This window comes from Anser cygnoides, chromosome 2 (genome assembly GCF_040182565.1).
Source record: "Anser cygnoides isolate HZ-2024a breed goose chromosome 2, Taihu_goose_T2T_genome, whole genome shotgun sequence".
Lineage (NCBI taxonomy): Eukaryota > Metazoa > Chordata > Aves > Anseriformes > Anatidae > Anser > Anser cygnoides.
In genome coordinates, this window is record NC_089874.1 from 124310170 (window position 1) to 124330330 (window position 20161).

Below are 20161 nucleotides of genomic sequence, written 5' to 3' on the forward strand. Positions count from 1 at the left end.
ATATTGTCAATCCCATTTCTCAAGGAGAGCTAAAAGTCAGGAACACAGAAGCTTTAAAAGTGTCATCAAAAAATATCCTTCTGTTTTAGCTAACTGAAGAATTACATCGAACGAGAAAAAAGAAACCTGAAAAATGAACCAACATTAATCTTTCTTTCTCCTCTAAATCTCTGTGTGTCTTTCTTGATTCTACAGTTTCCTTTTTGCTTGGTTGGTCTTGAAATTTCAGATTCACTGAACTCAAAAAGCATGTTTATTTTTTTCTGTTTTTCTCTCCTCTCACTGCCTGTCTCTGAGCACAATATTCTCTTTCTCAATATGGGAGAAGCTGAGTATTGGACCCCCTCATTATTGACCAGCGGGGGAGTCAGTGCTACCCACGGAGGATGCTGCCATACTCCACTGCAACAGTAGGGAAGGACTGGGTGGCAGGAATCCTTTGAAATGTGATTTTCTACCAGGGATCACAATCCCAACAGCAAAATAATGACACCAATGCACTAGGTCCAGCTGTTTGGCAAACCCTATGGCACAGTTACATGTGGTGTTATAGAGCAAGAGAGTGTAGAGCTGTAAATGAATGATGGATGTGTACACTACAGGGGAAAATGTGAGGACTCACTCTTTACATAAAAGACATGTATAAGTATTTTAAACATTGTGTCTTATAAATCTGCATTAGTTAGTAGACACCAGTGCACTCCTCCTGATGGGTGCCCACTTTCCACAGGTCAGTTCCCTGAAAATAGGCTTTGAGAATTTGGTCTCACCTACCACACAATCATCCCACATTCACATTCAAACAGAAATCTTCAAGACTAAATGACCTAAATGTCACTGAACTAGCAGAACAGAGGCACAAGAGTGGAAATAGGTGGACTCCATGTAACCATTATAGAAGATTTAATAGGATTTATGTATATAGCAGGATTTAAGCAAGTCAAGAAGTATATGTTGTTATTTCCCTCCTTCTGCATCCAGGGTAATTGTTTCATCAAGAAGTCTACTTCGTTATGACCAGCTTCTGGCTGTCCATAAACCATTGCAGTCTATTCATGTTCCTGTTACACCACTTCCATTAACCTTTTAAGGAAATGATATTGTGGAGACTAGAAATGAAACATAACAAGCCAAATTTTGTCCGACACTTTTTAATTGTTTATACAACTGGTTAACCCCAGTTCCTGTTAGAGGTTATACTATTCTGGTTCCATTACTCACCCCCACACCACTAGAGAAAAAAAGTCAGACCATATGAAAAAACGGAGCAAATATTTTGGTACCGCAATGCATGTAAAAGTCCACCAAGAAAAAAGATAAATAAAAATAAATAAAAAGTAATAAAATTAATCAAATTATGGACATATGGAAATTTCCAAGAAAACATGCCCCAGTTACCTAAACACTACACATACTTTTAGGCATATGATTAATCTTTGTGACCTTGCTGAGTTATGAATGAATTTAAATTTAGGAGCAAATTTATGTTCATTTCTGAATCTTAGTGTTTTTCTTGTCTCAGATGCTATTCACCAACCATAACTCTCCTTAGGAAAAAAGTAACCATTGTGAAGTACTGAAGAAGAGTCTTGTCTAGTCCTTGACGAGAAAGAGGATGGTTCAAAGAAGGCAAAAAGGAGGAAATTCTAGTCTGAGTCAGAGATCAGGAGGACACTGTGAAAAAGGAGTTCTCACCATGGTAACTTTCAGAAAATTGCTCTAAAAGAAATGCATGCAGGTTTCCTTCAAACTAAAGAGACACTTACCATGTCTCTCTTGCTTAAATTAAGTGAGAATCTGAGATATGCACAGCATAAATGAGGGAAGCATATGGCCCTTGCTTGGTAATTTAAAGGGTAATTTGGTTAAGAAATTGAGAGTAGTTCAGAGCAGAATACTATTATGTAATATCAATGCAAAGCAGAATCTTCCCCAGATAATCAGGTCCCTTTATTTTTTTTTATTTATTTTTTTCCTGGTGCATTTTTATACTTCATTCATTTTCCTTATTTCTCACACTTCTTAGTCACAGTTTTAGAGTTTTTTCAACATTTCAACATAGGAAATAATTTCTATTTAAAAAAAAAAAAACACATATTAGCCTATACAAAAGAAAGATGTGGTGGTTTTTTTGTTTGTTTGTTTGTTTTTCTGTTCAGTTTCAATCCAGAGATAATTTAAGCAAGGAAGAAATTGTGTTATTCTGAAAAAAAAAATAAAAAATAAAAAATCTGTTACTAAGTTGTATACATCCACAAGGGAATAGATTCAAAAATTTTCACATTATAGGATTTTTGTCCATGAAAAACTAGAGACAGAGCAAGTAAGAGTACACTGGAAGATCTTTAAAACACTTCTCCAAAATAGGTAGAGCAAGGCCTTTTCTACAGTAAAGGAAAAATTGTGCATATTACTTCTATTTTGGGCTTGTCTTCTCTAACGTTTTAACCAAACATGTATATCTTTGACCTCCCAATGAAAATTTAGTTAAAACTGGTATGTATGCATGTGTTTTATGATGAGCAATGATTTAACTTGATAACAATTGACTTATTCCAGACGTAATCACAGGGCTTCCAGAAAGACAATTGACTTCTTATTTGTGTCAGTGTAATTTTTATTTTATTTTTAGTATATATTCACTACCAGAGTAAAAAAAAGGGAAATTAATGACTACTGGTGTTATATACTAGTGATATAGATCTAGTTTATCAAAATCTCTAAGTATCTGCATAACTGCAGAAACATAATTTGTTCCAAGTGAATCATCTATTTAAATGTAGAATTCATCCAGAAACCTTGTATCATCTAACTGGTTTTTGTTCTTTGTTGGATAATCCATAGTTTAGGAAATTTTACATACTTGAATACCTCTCTTTCAGTCAGATAATACAAAAATGCAAGCATGCTTAAATTTAGTATCACTTACTGAATATGAATCAAAAACATACAGATTTATACAAATAATTTTGACCTAAGACAGGTCTATTTTGCTCTCTGCAGAGGAAGGTGAAGCTCTAGGTCTGTTCTCTCTGCAGAGAAAGCTGAACTCATGCATCACAGATGTGACTGAGTACTTCTAGGAAATCAGTGGGTTTCATTCAGTGTTATTTTGCCATCATGTCAGAATCAATCCTAAAAGATTTTTGAGTTACATGTATACATGTGCATGCATACGTGCATATGAACATGCAGTGAAGAAAACATATACAATAGAAACCCTATATGATGTTCCTAAGGGATTTTCCTCTAAGGAAATAGGAAGGATATTGGTGAGAGCATGGTAATTTGACATATACAGGTAAAAGGCAAGTTCCCTTTCACTCTTTAAAGACAAAAAAAGCAGACAATTTTATTATTTGAGAATTAAAATTATCTATGTTTTTCTTCATTGGAAAAATGTAAACTAGTTAAGAGTTAAAAGGTATGGACTGCAACCTTTGAAACTTTCTCCAGAGCTGCACAACTACTGATGGGTTGACATGAAAAGCCATTTCTCTTATAATGAGATACCAAGCAGATCTGTCTTCTTTTAAAACCTGGCATTTAAAAATACATTTACTTCTATTATGTACTGGCCTAACCTGCACAGGCTATTGCTTGTGACATATTACCAGAGCAGATGTTTTAGACAACCTGCTGGCATAACTGCAAAGAATGAACAATGTTTTTTTTTTCCTTTTTTTTTCTTTTTTTTTTTTTTAATTTTGACAAAGTATTGTAAAAGTTCCTTTTCCAGTGTTTTAAAACAGATTTATCCAAGAATTTACTCTATGTAAATTGCTTATTCTTTTTCCCCTACTGTGCAACTGAGTATGATAATATGAAATATAGGGAAAAAATGGACACTCTGATGCCTTTTTTCCACAGGACATCTGCTCACCTTACCCAGATCTTTTGCAGCCAATTTGTCTCAGACCATATGGATGAGATCAAATTGAAGAGAACTTGGGGGGAGGGGAGAAAGTGGAGGAAAAAGCAGGGTCTAGGAAGGAAGAATGAAGGTTAAGAAAGAGACAAGTTTGAGAATACACATATTATTTTTAGTTACCAAATGACAAATTACTTTGTTCAGAGTAGCTATTGCAGTCTTTCTACTGTCATGACCTTTCCTATAGCTTAACAACAGGATCTCAAACTGAATCTGTTTAATATTTAACTAAAATGTTTAAAATATAAATACAGAGCATTATGTTACAGAATATATTTGTACATTTTTTACCAAGAGATGGTATAGCTTTGTATTCATGAAGAAATGACCTTCAAGACTTGGAAGAAAGTCTTCTCTGTTTTATACCATCTTATTCCATTTTATTAGTTTTTTCAGGCTGTATGGAAATACGAAGTTCATCTCATCATCGCTAACAAATGTATGATCAATCAGGGAGATGCAAAATCATCTAATGTTTATATTAGGTAGCTGGCACAAGCAATCACCCCTAATGACTTAGTAATGCCACTGTAAGCTGTGCATATGCTCAAGAATTTTCATTTGTGTTTGAGATATTTATATTTTTCATGGTTGTGGACCCAATTCTTTGGGTGGTTATGCGTATCTTTGAACTGAAATGCCTTTGACTTCCACGGCGTAATTACAAACTTAAAATTAAGCATGTCCATTACTGTTTGTAAAACCAGAACATGTCTTTGTTTAAGCTGGATAATAGATGTAACTGTATAAAAGGTGAAAAAAATCAAGCAATACTTTCACAGAAAAGGAAGGAATTACCAGGCAGGATTAATGAGTAGATCAATATGGAGGTCTTAGACTCACACTGAAGTCAGGATTAGTTGCTGTTAGGGCATTAAATATGTTGGATGATTTGACACTATTTTTCAGGTAATTACATAGTACAAAGATATGTTACATCATGTTGCATTTGCGTTTTGTTAAAACTGAACCAACAGTTACCAGCACTCTGCGGCTGCACAGCCCTATGTTGAGTTACTTTCATATCTTTGTCTATGTGATGCTTGAAATAAAGATCTTTTTTATGATTTTGGAATAAAGAAAATCTAAAGTTTTCCAAGCAGAAATTACCTACCTTTGTTCCAATAACATATTCTTGCTGCTGTTGATGTCAGCTATTATATGGACTGGACAACTGGACAGTATAATATGGAAAGACTGGCCTATATAACTGCCAAATACTCTGTAATTAATGACTTCCACTGGATGTTTTCCCATTAGCAAGTATGATGGTGGTCTGGTCTACCAAACAAGATGAGTAGAGTGGACTTAGTAATTACATCATTTGCTAAGCTGATTTTCTGTTTTGTGCTACTTTATGAACAAAAGCATCAAAATGCACAAAGCAATTTTTCAGACTTCTCACCTTTGTATATATTTTAACTCTCTTTCAGCCATTTTTCACCAATTTGGCATTGCACTTATTAAAATCAGCAAAAATTGATAGCAGAGGGAAATTCCTCCAATGCAGGTCTGCTCCCTTAAAAGAACGATCAAAGGCTGGAGTCTTTTACCAAAGAAGAAACTCTGTTTCATCTTTTGTATTCAGAATCCAAGTCTCCTTTGGCCAATATTGTCCTTTTATTGTGAAGTCAGGGTTATGACAGCATCTTTATTCAGGCTGACTCAGGCAAAGCTTCTAGAGGTTTCAGCAGCAGCACTAACTCAGTCTCTTGCTGCCTGCTCTTGTCCCCCTGCTTCTCATCTTCCATCCCTGCACTGCCCCCTCTGTTAGGGGACTATAGGCCATGTGGTCAGCCAATCAAGATACTGAAACAGGTGAAAAATATGCTGTTATTTTTAACACATAATTTCTCTGATCTCTTTTTTTACACAGCCCCACAAATAGTGTTGTGATACAACTGAAAAGGCATGTGGGGGGGCGGGGCAGAAATGAGCAGCTGAAAGTGGGGAGAGGACTGGGATCACCAGTCTGGTGCTCATGTTGACAGAAATGACCCTGGTAAAAGGTTTTCTTCTCTGTCTCTCTTTGCCTCTGCACCCTTGTTTTCATACTCAAACCACTGATCAGAAAAAGTCCCTCTTCACAGAGCACATGAATTCCCAAATAACATTGCATTTGCCTTTGTTCTTCAGTTAAGAAAGAAAAACAAACAAACAAACAAACAAACAAAACGTAATTGTTTAACTATCCAGTAGAGCTATCTGAAAATGGCTGTGAAGAAATCTTCTAAATTCAACTTATATGAAAGTTGTTCAAGAGAATCAAACATTTAAAATTATCTCAGGGCTGTCTGTCATATGTTGTTAGGCTTAATATTTTGTAAAGATGCAATAGTGGAAAAAAGACAGTTTTCTTATCTAGGCTCCATAAATGTTAATGATATATATACTGCAAACATAGGTTTAGATGACTATATACTCAATACGTCCATCAGAGTGTGATATAAAAACTGTGCTTTTTCTTTTACCTAGAAGCTTCCTTAAAGAAACACAGGATGTTATACACAATGTACATGATCAAACAAACAGATATGGCATACAGTCCCAGCACTGGGATGCATGCTAGTAAAACAAACAGGCAGGAAGGTATCACAACAGTCTAGCAATAGAGGAAACTTTAGGCTAAACAGCGTTTGGGGCAGCTATACAAAAAGAGGTGTTTATAACAGCTGTGCTCAGACTGGAAAAGTTTTGTTTATCATGTGATAAATTCACAGAGTGTGTAGAAGTGAAACGTGCTACTCTTTATGGCAGCTTTGACTCCCCATTCATTTATTCACACTAACTATTAAAGAAGAACTGAGGGAATAATATAGCACGTTAGTTAATTACTTGGGGTTGTTTCTCCTTTCTTCCACAAAGAGTAATTTCTGAGATTTGCAAATATACTAATGAAGTGTTGTAGTCACATTCTTAGGAAGAGTATGGTAGGAGATGCAATATACTTCTATAGTACAAATAGATTAAGTGAGAGAAAAACAAAACACCTCCAGGCATTCTATGCAAAGTAAATACAGGATTGATGTGTGTTCAACAGGTCTTTTGAACAGAGAAATTATTTCACTGCATAACTCGGTCCAATGGTAAGAAACAGAAACTCCCTTTTTCACACCAAACACCCATTTTATAGCCCAAAAATACCCTAATGAAAACAGTTGAGTTATATTTTAATTTCCTTAGATCTTCAGCCCTAAATAACTGTACATTTCAAAAATACAAGGAAGATAGGGAGAAAAACTTACTGAGGGCTCATTGGGAGCTCTCTGATTTACTTCAAGTGTCTTAAAACAAGCAAACACTTAACATTTTAAAAGTGTGAACTTCAGCTCCCCCACACCTCTAATCCTTCATGGACAACATGTTTTTGGAGAACATAACCTTCCACTTTCTTCTTTCATCCTAGATATATCCATTTTGCCTCCTAAAAAACATCCCCCTGCTGCAGTCCTCTTTTATTTAGTTATTTTTCATTTAAAATTCCAGTTGTTTAATGTTATATATATATATATATGTATATATATATTTTATAATGGGTTTAAACTTGTTAAACCAAAATGTCCCATCCAGTTACAACCAATGGCTCATTAGTTATGTTTTTTCTCCTGTTAAGGTGAACATTCTGATGTGATTCCTGGAATAGGTAAGAATGGTTCTAACATAGTAATTGAGAAGGTAGTTCTGTTAAGCATTCACCTCATCAACCAACACGTGGACAGCATTTAACTGATCTGAATAAAGTTGTTTTGGAAAGTATCTGCCCATTTTGTGCAGGAAGGAAATGCAGCTCAATGAGGTGTTCGGAAATAACCTTTGACTGCCAAAAAAACAGCTGCTGCTGTTGGATACCAAGAAAGCACAAGCAGAATGACAAGAACTGATGGTGAAAGAGAATGGACTGAAATATTCTGAAATTCATTATAAATTGTACCTGAATACAAAAAGGTAATCTGGGGGATGGGGAGGAGAGGTGGTCAAACATTAATTTCTTAATATTATGTGGAGTTTTAGAATAGCATTTTGCCATAAATGTAACTTATTTCATCTTCATACTATTTTACCAAATGGTTCAAACCATAAATGGACATCTGAAAACAGTAACCAAATTTTCTGGCTGTAAGACTGGCAGCTAGCATTCACCAAATCCATCCCAGATTCTTTCACTTTTGGTTGTTAGTGTTGGAATACTTTTTCATTAACTTATTTTTCATAACAGCAGAAACTATAGCTGTTGTTAGAAGAAGCTAGAAGTTAGCTAGCTAGCTAGCTAGATAGATAGATACTTAGATAAATACATAGAAAGACAGACAGACAGACAGATAGAGTCATTTGTTAAGCATATAAACGCTCTGTCTTCTCTTGGTTCCTTCCTACCTACAGCCAGAGACTGGTTATTAATAGAGCATGGAAGAAAGCTGTTGGATGTTTGAAACACCTCCATCAGATATGAAGAAGTAAACTGACTTTAAAGCTGGACTTCTACTGTCCCAGGTGAGTAGCCAGAGGTGGTGTCTGTCTTGAATAGTATGGAGGACTTAAATGACCCTGCGGGGGGCCCAAATTCAGGCTACTGGAGAAGATTTCTCTTTAAGACTTCAACTCTCTTCTCTACACTTGTCCCCAAGTACAGTGACTATCAGGATTCCTGGGCTGTTTTGGGTCTTCCATTGCTTTTTTTTTTTTTTTTTTGGTAATAAAAACAATTATTATTTATTTTGGGTGGAATATGTCAAAACTGAAATAACACAATAAAGTTTTCTCTTGTCTTCTGCAGTTAGGTTGCTGCCAAAAATTAGGTGACACAGGCACTGCACTGTCTCCTTCCTACCTAGATTTTGCATCATGAAACACAGAAGCATTTAAGCTTCAGAATGGTGCTTGAAGAGCATACTTCACAGGGCCACAAGCATGTAAGTGCGACTTAATTTTAGCCCACATGCATGCATATTTTTCCTCCCTTGTGAGAAGTTTTTCATTAAAAGGAAAGATTAGGTTCTTATTATTTATACATTGTTTTCCATTGCTTAGGGAGATTCTGCTGTAATCTGCCTCACATCCTGAAGGATTTTAAAATAACTTTCTATCCATTAGATAACTGGCTTACTGCAAGAAATCGAGAATGAAAGAAATCATTTGTACGGGAGACCTTCTGCTGATTTTTCTGCTTTTTAAATGTGGACAACAATCTTTCACGGCTTTGTCATTTAAAAGCTTTTGAAGATTTTTGGCTAGAAAACAAAACAGAAGCAAGAACAGAAACAAAACAACAACAAAAAAGAAGTGTTGTACAGTATGTTTTAAGGTAATGGAGCATTCCGAGGAAGATTTTCTGAATAGACTCCCCACAGAGGCAACAGAAAGGATGGAGAGAATCTGTCCATCTTCCCAAGTACAGTTGGTTTTACATGATGGTTTGATGATAAGTTCAAGAAGGATGTTTTGACCAATTACTTGGTACTAGTTCTCCATGTGACTATAAAGACTCAGTTTTATTGCAAAGGAAAATAACAGAGCCCAGAGCAAAGCATCTATTTATTTATTTAATTTCAAAAAAACACATCAGACACAAGGTTACCACTTTGTTCACATTCAGTACTACTTTACTCCTGCAAACCAATGGGATTATGTGTATAGTGAGATAACAGCCAAAAGATTGCAAAATAGAAAACTACCTCTTTCTGAAAGAGGTATTTCTGCCACCATCCTATATTACTGTACCTCCCTTATTGTCCAAAGTGGAACTGAATGTTGAGAACGTCCTACATGGGGGAGATGTTGTACCGGAGATAGCTCGTGCCTTTGTGTAACTGTCTAGATTCCACATTAACACAGCTTCTGCCTGGACATGTTAAGAGTTTGGATCCTCAACAATCACTTGCATGAACACACATTCTATTTTCTCAACCAACTCACTACACTTTAACTATATTAAGACCATAACTGCATTAAAACTACTTGCAGAATCTGACTACAGTCTTCTATCTACATAATATGGTTGCATACATAAGGTTATTCTATATAATATTAATCAAAATTTTCATGCCACAGATAGAAGGAGAAAGACACAAGTACAAGGACTCATGAATGCTGGGTTCGAGTTTATAACATATAGATCACAATTTTTTGTTATTTTAGTTGTTCTAAAAGAAAAGAAAAAGAGATATATTGAATATAAAATCATTTGGGAATTTTTCCAACAGAATATTTCTATCTGAAAATGCAGATTTAATGGGGTTACAGTACATGTCATTTCAATGATAATTTGATCAAATACTCAGATACTCTCATTTAAATTCAGAATAAACGTAATGTTGAAAACCAACAAAACCCATAGGCGTTCAGTTTTAGGAACCCATTCTCCATAAAACATCATCTGAGTTGCACTTTTACAGAGGGTGAATCAAAGCAACATCTTAGCACGTGTGCTTTGAAGACCTCAGCACCTCTTACACAAGGACAATAATCAACAAAACAGATAAAGGCAAAGTTGGAGTCATAGTCTGAAGTCTTCACTCATCCTATGCAATATGCATGTATTCTAATCCTAGTTATGGAGAGAGTTCTGTTCTGTGGTCAGTTTCTTGTTAGTTATTTTATTTGTTTTTCTGGATAAAATTGTTAGACAAACATTTCCAGAACATTTAATAGTTTGGAGTTAAGTCAGTTGCTTAGGATATGAACGACTAAAGGTCAAGCCTTTGGCTTGAACAAAGAAAAGCAATGTGACATCAGTAATGTTGTCTGGTTGTTCAAATCTTTTATCTTCCAGAATGACTTTTGAAAACCTTTCTCTTCTGCTCAGCAGGGAAAAATATTGAAATTTTGTAGTAAACTTTTTTCCCTTTCTCATCTCTCTTGCTTACTCTTAATTTTTACCAGGGGGAAAAAAAATGCAAAAAGCTTAATATCTTTATGTAGGGAAACAGCAGACTTCTGCAGGTTTATTTTTTGGCTTGATAACTGCAAGTACAATGCATGATACTGTGTGTGTGTATCTGTAGAACTGAAGGATGTTGGAACTGAAAAGATTATTTTAATGAACAGTTTCTCACATTTTCAGTTCTTTACAAAACAACCAAAGAAACACCACAGATAAGAGAGACTGGACTGAATAAAGCTTCCATTGTGTTCAGTAACAGAAAGTAGAGAGAAAGAATAGTCACAGGAGAAAGTCATGTCAAAAAATATAACAGTCACAATAGGTAAAACAGTGAATTGTATTGATAAGAAAAAGTGAAATATTATATTCCTTGTAGTAAGCAGCAAGTAAGACAAAATCTTGTGCATATTAAGACTTTATAGGAATAGAGCTTTACAACATTTGGAGACTAGTTCTATCATTTGGTTGGTGGGCAATGAAGCTGCATGAAGTTTAACAAGAGCAAGGGCCAGATTCTGCACCTGGGATAGGGCAACCCTGGCTATATATACAGAATAGGGGACGAGAGGTTGGAGGGCAACCACCCAGAAAGGGATCTGGGGGTTCTGGTCAACGGCAAGTTGAATATGAGTCAACAATGTACCCTGATAGCCAAAAAGGCCAACCATTTCCTGGGGTGCATCAAGCACAGCATTGCTAGCTGGTTGAGGGAAGGGATTGTCCTGCTCTGCTCTGCAGTGGTGTGGCCTCGCTTCAAGTACCATGTGCAGTTTGGGGCACCACAACATAAAAAGGACATAAAAGAAGAGTGTCCAAAAGAGGGCTGCGAAGATGGTGAAAGGTCTAGAAGGCAAGATGTGTGAAGAGCAGCTTAGGTCATTTGGTTTGTTCAGCCCAGAGCAGAGCAGACTGAGGAGAGGCCTCATGTTGGCCTACATCTTCCTCACACGGGGAGCAGAGGGGCAAGTGGCGAGCTCTGCTCTCTGGGGACAGTGACAGGACCCAAGATAACAGCATGGAGTTTCATCAGGGCAGGTTCAGGCTGGATGTTAGAAAAAGGTTCTTCGCCGAAAGTGTGTTGGGAACTGGAACAGGCTTCCCAGGGAAGTGGTCACAGTACTGTAGTTCAAGAAGTGTTTGGGCAATGCTCTCAGACATATAGTTTAATTTTTAGGCAGTCCTGTGTGGAAACAGGATTTGTACTCAATGATCCTTGTAAGCCTCTTCCAAATCAGGATATTCTATCATTCTGATTCATTTAAAAGTTTAATTAATTTCTGAAATCCAGAAAATCACAGAATCACAGCATGGTTGAGGTTGGAAGGAACCTTCAGAGGTTATCCAGTCCAACCCCCCTGCTCAAGCAGGGTCACCTAAAGCATGTTACATAGGATCACATCCAGATGGGTTTTGAATATCTCCATAGAAGGATACTCCACAACCTCTCTGTGCAGCTTGTTCCAGTGCTCTCTCACTCAAACCATAAAAAAGCTCTTCCTTGTATGGCCTTGGTGAAACCTCCTGTGGTTCAATTTATATCCATTAGCCTTTGTCCTATCACTGACCACCACTGAGAAGAGTTTGTCCCCATCCTCTTTACATTGTCCCCTCAGGTATTTGTAAAGGTTGATAAGATCAATCTCTTCTTCTCTAGGCTAAACTGTCCCAGCTCGCTTAGTCTTTCCTCAAAAGACGGATGCTCCAATCCCTTAATCATCTTTGTGGCTCTACACTGGACCCACTCTAGAAGTTCCCCACCCTCTTGTACTGGGGAGCCCAGGAGTGCACAGGTGTGGCCTCCACCAGAGCTGAGTAGAGGAGAAATACAAGAAATACAAGAAACTGCCAATAGACCATCTAGTCATTATGTCACACTGCAGAGTTATGGTCAATTTCTGACTGTGAGTGCTGCAAAATTACCTGTGACATCCACAGAGAAGAATTTTTAAAATATTTTTCCAGACAGAAATTCTTTCGACCTTTTAAATGGAAATTGGTTAATATCTCAAAGCATGAAACTTTGCGTCCTGTCCAAAACATTATATTTTCCATAAATTAAGGGTAGATATTCCCATTACTCAGGCAAAATGTCAATTCTTTTTCTAAAGCTCTGAAACTCTTGAGTGCACTGATATTTCATGACAGCCAGTTCCACAGGTTAATTACAAACTGTGTAAAAGTATATTGCTTTTCTATTTCATCAAACATCTTCATTCGTGTATTGTTAGAGGGTAAACAGGAGTCCCTTTTTGACCTTCTCTGCAACTTTTGTTGTTTTACCTGAATCAAATATATTCCTTCTGAAGTCTCTCTCTCTCTCTCTCTCTCTCTCTCTTTTAATTTAAGCAGCTCCAGTCTTCAGCCAGTTTCTTCAGCCATGTAGGCTGCACCTTGTACTATGCAATCTTCAGCTTGTCATCTGTAATTATTTTCATCACCTGTCTTTGAATGTTTCTTATTTTCTCTGGTAAGATAATGCAATGAAGAAAATACTGTTAGCATTAAACTTGACAAAGATTTTGACACGGTCTTTAAGAACAAAGTTTAGACACTGTGGTAAGTAAGCAGACACAATTTGCTATTGGCATTATAACATCTTCTAGGACTTTCTTCCAAACCTATGCTCCATAGGCCTCTATTCCTTTTCATGTTGAATAAAGTTTCATTAAGCTTCACTGTCCTTTTTGAGGATATGTCGTTATTTTAGAACCTCAGGTTGGTTTGCCTTAGAAAAGCAAACAATCCCTTCCACTAAACATAATTGTGCATTTCTCAGCATTAACACTGAGCTAATGCCTGCTGTCCCAAGACTAGCAATGTTTTCCAAAGTCTTCTGTGTTGATTTGCAGACACCATTTCTTTTTTTTTTCTTTTTTTTTCTTTTTTTTTTTTCTTTTTTTCTATCTTCCTTTTCCCTGTTCCCTTAGAAATGCATTTTAAATGACTCAGATGGAATACTTAGAGCATTTTTGGAACTCCTAAATTTTTGTTTTAGCCAAAGCAGAAGTTTTGCCTAAGTACCTAAAGGAGGCTTCCTTATAAACCTGATTAAAGTCCATATGTCTATGCTTTACTATATAAATAAAAATAATTAATTAAGACTATAATTTGATAATAAAATAATCACTATGGGCAATTTTAACTGAAAGTGCATGATGTTTATTTGCAAATAACACATGGATTTATACTCAGGATATAATACATGTAGTTGTTTTATAATTCTGTTTGGATAAGCATTTCAGAAAATCCCATGGCCACCAAATTTTTAGTTGTTACTTACAGGTAAAAATGTGGGCACCCCACCTATCACTGGTGGACAATTAGGATTACTTTTTATTTAGAAAGGTTTGGTCACCTTGAAAGAACTAGAAATCTGCAGAATAACCAAATAAATTATCTGTTGTTTTTATTTTATAGATGGAAATGAGGCAGAGATTTTATAGCAAAGATTTCCTAGAGTGACAAAAAAACTTGTCACTGTATCTGGGTGCTAAATCTCCCTGATGTGGACTTTTTTTTTAAAGAATGGGGCTTAAAACTTGCCCTCAAAGCCTTAGCCATCCAATATTCACTACTTACTGGAAATTTTGAGTGATTGTTCTGCAAATCTGTCACAATATTTCTGATTTTGTTGTCATGAGCTACAAGATATTGCACACTGTCACAGTGACATTCAGCTATTTTTTCAAAGGACTTTATGGTTGTCAGTGGCCATTCAGGGAGGGAGGTTCCTACTCAATAAGAAAACAGTGGGAGTTACATGACCAGACTGATGTTTTCTTCCTCTTCCCAGCCCCTCCAGCTCTTCTTTTTTCCCTCCTCTTCTCTTTTCTGTTCCTTATCATTACCTACTAAAATAATATAAGTAGATCATTGAAGCTCACATAGCAACAGCCATGCATTATCTATGTATCTATGTACTTAAAAAGCAGGGTTGTCACATGGGTGCCTTAAATGTCTGCTTTCACTTCATATATATTGAATATGTGTGCAATAATACAAGATTATTTTAAATACATGTGTATAAAATACATTTTACTATGAAAGACAATAAGCAAAACTTTACTGAGTGAACAGTTCTCAATTTTGTCACAACTATTTTGTACAGTACTGCTAAGTTGCCAACTGTACATTAAAGTGGAGACTGTAGAAAACTGTCAGATATTACTTAAAATATCCTCTGGAATCAAAAAATGGTGCCTGAAAATACAAGGCAAGATGTTGCTCTCAAGGTATATTGTCACATGATAACAGTGGTCCCATTACGAGGTAACTCCTACATCAATGAAACAAATTCCACATATTCATATCTCCAGAAAATAAGTTGCACACATAACTGAGCTATTGAGTCCCCTCTCTGTCCTGTAAACAATACATGCAGTCATTTAAACATAAACTAGAATCCACATTTCAACAGACATTGTAGTTAGGAAATTATTTGGTAAAACTCCATCTGAATTCATTTTATATGTCAGAATGTATTCTGAGAAAAAGAGGTTTCCAGAGTCATTGATGATACAAGAAATAGATACCCAGGATCATGTGAACACATAGGTAGATAATGATAGTACAAGGAAGAATGGTTTTAAACTAAAAGAGGATAGGTTTAAATTACATTTTAGAAAGAAATTCTTTACTATGAGGTACTGAAACAGGTTGCCCATAGCAGTTGTAGATGCCCCATCCCTGGAGGTGTTCAAGGCCAGGTTGGCTGAGGCCCTAGGCAACCTGGCCTGGTGGCCTTCCCTACCCATGGAAGGGAGGGTGGAACTAGATGATTTTTAAGGTCCCTTCCAACCCATTTTATGCTTTCAAGCCATTTTATGCTTCTATGTTTCTGTGATCCTAAGACAATTGGTTATGGTTTGCTGGTAGCTGAATTATAATTTCAGAATTTGAAAGTGACTATAACACTAAAGTTATATTGGTCTGATCATATGAATTATTTGCACAGTTAACTTCATAACCTAGATTCTCAAATGGTTACAAAAATCTCATATTTTTAAATTTTAAAGAATTCCATGGATTTAACAAAAAATGAGAAGTTAGAAACAGATATTGAATGTCTATATTTAATTTAAAACAAAATCACAGGTAAATTATGCATTTTAAACTTATATTAGACTAACTTATGAATAATAGTACCATAAAACGTCTGCAACTGCAATGCAAGTAGTGTTAGCATGTTTAGCGTTCAATGCTCTGTAATTCAACTATTGTTAGATAAACATGCATACCAGAACAACAACAAAAAAATCATTTTTTCCCAAAAAGCATTCTCCTCATTGTCTGAAGTGTCTAATACTTCATAACGTCACAGTTCATATATGTCACATGGTTAGAACCTTGTTTTACCATTGACTTACCAAAGGTACCCGTGTCTCAATTTATCCATGAATAAGACACAATAATTCTCAATAATGAATTCCTTGTATACCTTTATTACAATTTTTCTCAATTGCTTTGAGTTTTTTAGATTAAAGTTGACAGATGATAAATACTAGTGTGTACTTTACTGGGCTATTTGAAAACAGACAAAATATTTTCAGGGCTCTGTTAAAGGCATTGTGCTTTGAAGCTAAGATGAGGGAAAGGAGAATAAGCTGAACAGAACAGAGGAGAAAAAATTATAAAATTCATGGTGTTCAGAACTTATCACTGTCTGCAACATCACTCATAAGTAGTGAAACTGGGTTCCAACTCTGAGCTTTTGAATAGAAACAAAAATTTTACTTTGGGTCTGGGTGGGTTGCTGGTATGCCATTATTATTCTTTCTCAAAATTTTCTAAATGAAAGTAAAGCCAGCACTGAGCCACAGTTTGGGGAAACCCTGGTCAGTAGTTTCAGACGTCACCTTTCTGTCCAGCAAAGGACCAATATATTGTCTCTGGTTAACAGCTGTGGACAGAATGATGGTTTGGTGTTCATTCATCAGAAAAATAGGTACTAGATGCAAATTTCAAGCAACCATCCTTCTAAGGAAGATAAAATTCTGAAGCTGGAAGATATCTGGCATCAAAGAGCAATTAATAACTCCTGAATATGACTCCTGAATATGATTAAGAGATTGGTTAATGCTTACGTAATGGTCATGTGATAATATATTATAAAATAAATTAATTACTTAATGTTTAAGAAAGCATTCTCTCATTCAGACAAAATGATGAACTCAGACTAAAGTATTCACTTAAATATATATATACATCCTCCAAATCAACAAAGATGGCTACAACCTGTAAATGACATTGATTTTTCAGTGACAAATCTACTAGACAGATATCCAAGTAAAAAATGAAATAAAATAAAAATGAAAACGTATATCAGAGAATTTTGTACTTTTGTAGGATGTTTTCTTATTAGCAGCTTTTTGTAGCTGCTAATGTATAGATACAGATGTACCACACATCTGGGTGTGTGGTACATCATCTAATGTGTGTGGTACATCATCTAATCCAGAGACTTTCTACATGTGGAGTTCAACAATCTCCTTGTTTCTCCCAACCTTTGAGTGGAGAAGCTCATGATGGGGAGAAGTAATCTCACTCCTGTGCTCCATCTTGGTCTGATGTGACCAAGGAAGGCCTACGCTGAGTCCTTCAGAGGTATCCAAGAAGCCCTTAGAAGATCAGGATCCTCTACCCAACCTTTTCTGCACTGTTCTCCTGTTAGTGGCTGTAACCAATGATATTCTGAAGTTTTGGTTTGGTTTGGTTTGGTTTGGTTTGGTTTTTTTCCTGACAATTTCACCTTTTGGACAGTAATGGTAACTAACTGTGTCATTAAGAAAATTATCATTATTGGAAAAAGAATGTCAAGAAGCACAGTTATGGTACTGGTAAAATCTAGAAACTGCAGTGTGAAGCCACTTCACAGGACATTATTTTAAAGCCAAGTTAATCAGGTTCTTTGCCTGAAGAACCGAGATAACAGATGACATTTTGAGCCATGCATTTCTCAGTCTCCTTTACAGTACTCTTCTTATCTCCTCCCCAGCTTGAAGCACCTGTTCTCTTTCTGTATCCTTCTGCTGCAGCAGAGCCCAGAAGCTTCAAACTAAAATTTTTTTCTTTGCAAAATGTGTGTCAAAAAGAAAATCTTCCTTGAGGATTATGAACCTCTTATGACTATGGCAATTTTAATTGTGAACTTCTCATTAATCCTTAGGCTGATGAAAGCATCTGAAGGAAAGCATCTTCAGAAATAAAACTCACCTGATCCTTGAGAGTCATTGCAACAGAGGCATACCATGTGCAATAGTGGAGGACAATGCAAAAGCAGATATGCAAATGTTCACAGTTTCCTTGAAGGCGGTTAAGATGCATATCTGTAAAGCCAAGAAGTGACTGTGAGGCTGAGTCATCAGTGCCAGCTCCTGAACAGGAAGTGTGCCAAGACACAATTCAGCAGAAATATGTTGTACCATATTCATATGAAAGCAAATCAGGCATAAAGCTTGTTGCTTTTAAGGGTAATGACGACTCTTTTGTACCTAGAAAAGATATGCTGCTCAGGAGCATTCTCTAAGCTATTAAAGTTGGAGTGAAAAGAAAAGAGTTAAAACAGACTTCATGATTTTGGACTGATCCTTTTCTTAAAGCTGCAAAACAGAAAAACTTAATTAATGCACATGATTAATACAGTTAATATGGTATGTAAGTTGGAGGAAAACTACAGTGTGTTAAAACAAGAAGGTAAACAGTGCCTGCTATTCCTGAAAAACCGTCATTCACTGAATCTTTGTGGAGCAGATTCAGCAGAAAGCAGTACTAAAGCTGTTGCTTGTGCTGGCATAGTGATGACTGTTTACAATTTGCTTTGTAGCATTCCAAAAAGCCAAGACACCCAGCAGCGTCAAGATGGAAATTCCCTTCAAGGACTCTCTGGTACAGGATGGACAGATTGTGACAATAGTGACCAATCCTTCACAGCTTGTTATCCAGGCATCAACACAAATTTACAAAAGCATTTAGAAAAATCTAAATTTAAAAATGACAAAGATATGGCTTTTTTTTTCTTTTTTTTTTTTTTTCCCCAAACACAATCTTTTTGCTTTTTATATTTTTAAATACATGGTCCATATGTTCCTCCATGTGAAGGTGACATTGCCATGATAAATATCATCACTTAAGGTCTGGGACTTGTGTCCAAAGAGAACAGAGCGACTTGCTTATTCAAACTCTGATCAAAGTCTACTATTGCTAATGTTGCTCAGCTGAGGGAGTTGGAATAAGTGCTAAAAACAGGTAAAAAGCTCATACTTTGCTATGAACAGGCAACTTCTGATTCCAGTAGCCATGGTCATCTGATAGTAAATATTCAAAATAGATATGGTTACAGTTTTGTATTAAAAGCTCTTTTAATATACATGAGTTTACTAGAGAGACAGCAGGAAGGGCAGCAATATGGTATACCTCTTCATGAGCACTGTCAGGCATGGCACACACATACCAGTTTCTTCAGGGCAGATACTGGTGTAGCTCTCTCCATCCCTTCCTGTCCCATATGTCTTACAACTGGGTCCACTATGGGCCTTTCGTCATTTGTGACACTTTGTCATGAGTTCATTATTAATATTCAATTACAAATTGAGGCAGAGGTAGGTAACACACACCTAAAATACTGGACTCCTCCAAGAATATTTTAGGAATTCATAAAAACAGCTCTGCAAAAAATAGCGTTCAGTTCACACTCAGTTATTTTCAAAGCTTTTCTTAAAGAGAGGAACCTTTTTCCCACCTCCATGCTGCTCACCTTTGCCAGCCTTTATACAGACTAAAATCTATACCATACATTTAAAATATTTGATTTAACTTCTCTGAAGAACATGTAAACTTTGTTTAAAATAATAATAAAGTTTTAAAACTTTCATATTTTGCTTCCATATGCAGTTTTCGTTCTTGCTTTATGAGGTAAAAATAGAGAAATAAATATATCTCCATTCCACTCTTCTTTGGACCTTCTGCATTTCGAGGATATAAGACTAATTTTAATGGAAAGGAGTATTGCTGTACTATTTCTTACTGGTCTTTTACTAGCATGTGGCTCATTGTTTTGTACCTTTGACACATATCTGATGTTGTCTAGATTTCTGAATGGTGACACAGAATAAAATATGTTTAAAATTTAATTTTGTATGTATAAATACCTTTGTTTCTGTCTTTCTTACATTACCTTTGATGCAACAGATCTTTTTTTATTTACAACTTCGTAGTATTTATGACATAGATATTGCTTCTTTTTACTTTGTAGAAATGCTTTATTTGAAGAAAAACTGTGTTTCTTCTCCTGGAAATGGCATTTCTGATTAACTGAGTGACAACAGTAAGGTCCTTTTTTTTTTTTTTTTTTA

The 20161-nt window shown here is 36.0% G+C and overlaps 1 long non-coding RNA gene across 1 annotated transcript; it reads left to right on the forward strand.

Moving 5' to 3' along the window:
• Positions 1-7405: 7405 nt before the first annotated feature.
• LOC106039070 (uncharacterized) lies at positions 7406-19916 on the forward strand. Its single transcript, XR_007160294.2, has 4 exons — positions 7406-7876; positions 8312-8422; positions 8706-8841; positions 17977-19916. It is a non-coding gene; the product is annotated as an uncharacterized lncRNA (long non-coding RNA).
• The last annotated feature ends 245 nt before the right edge of the window (positions 19917-20161 follow it).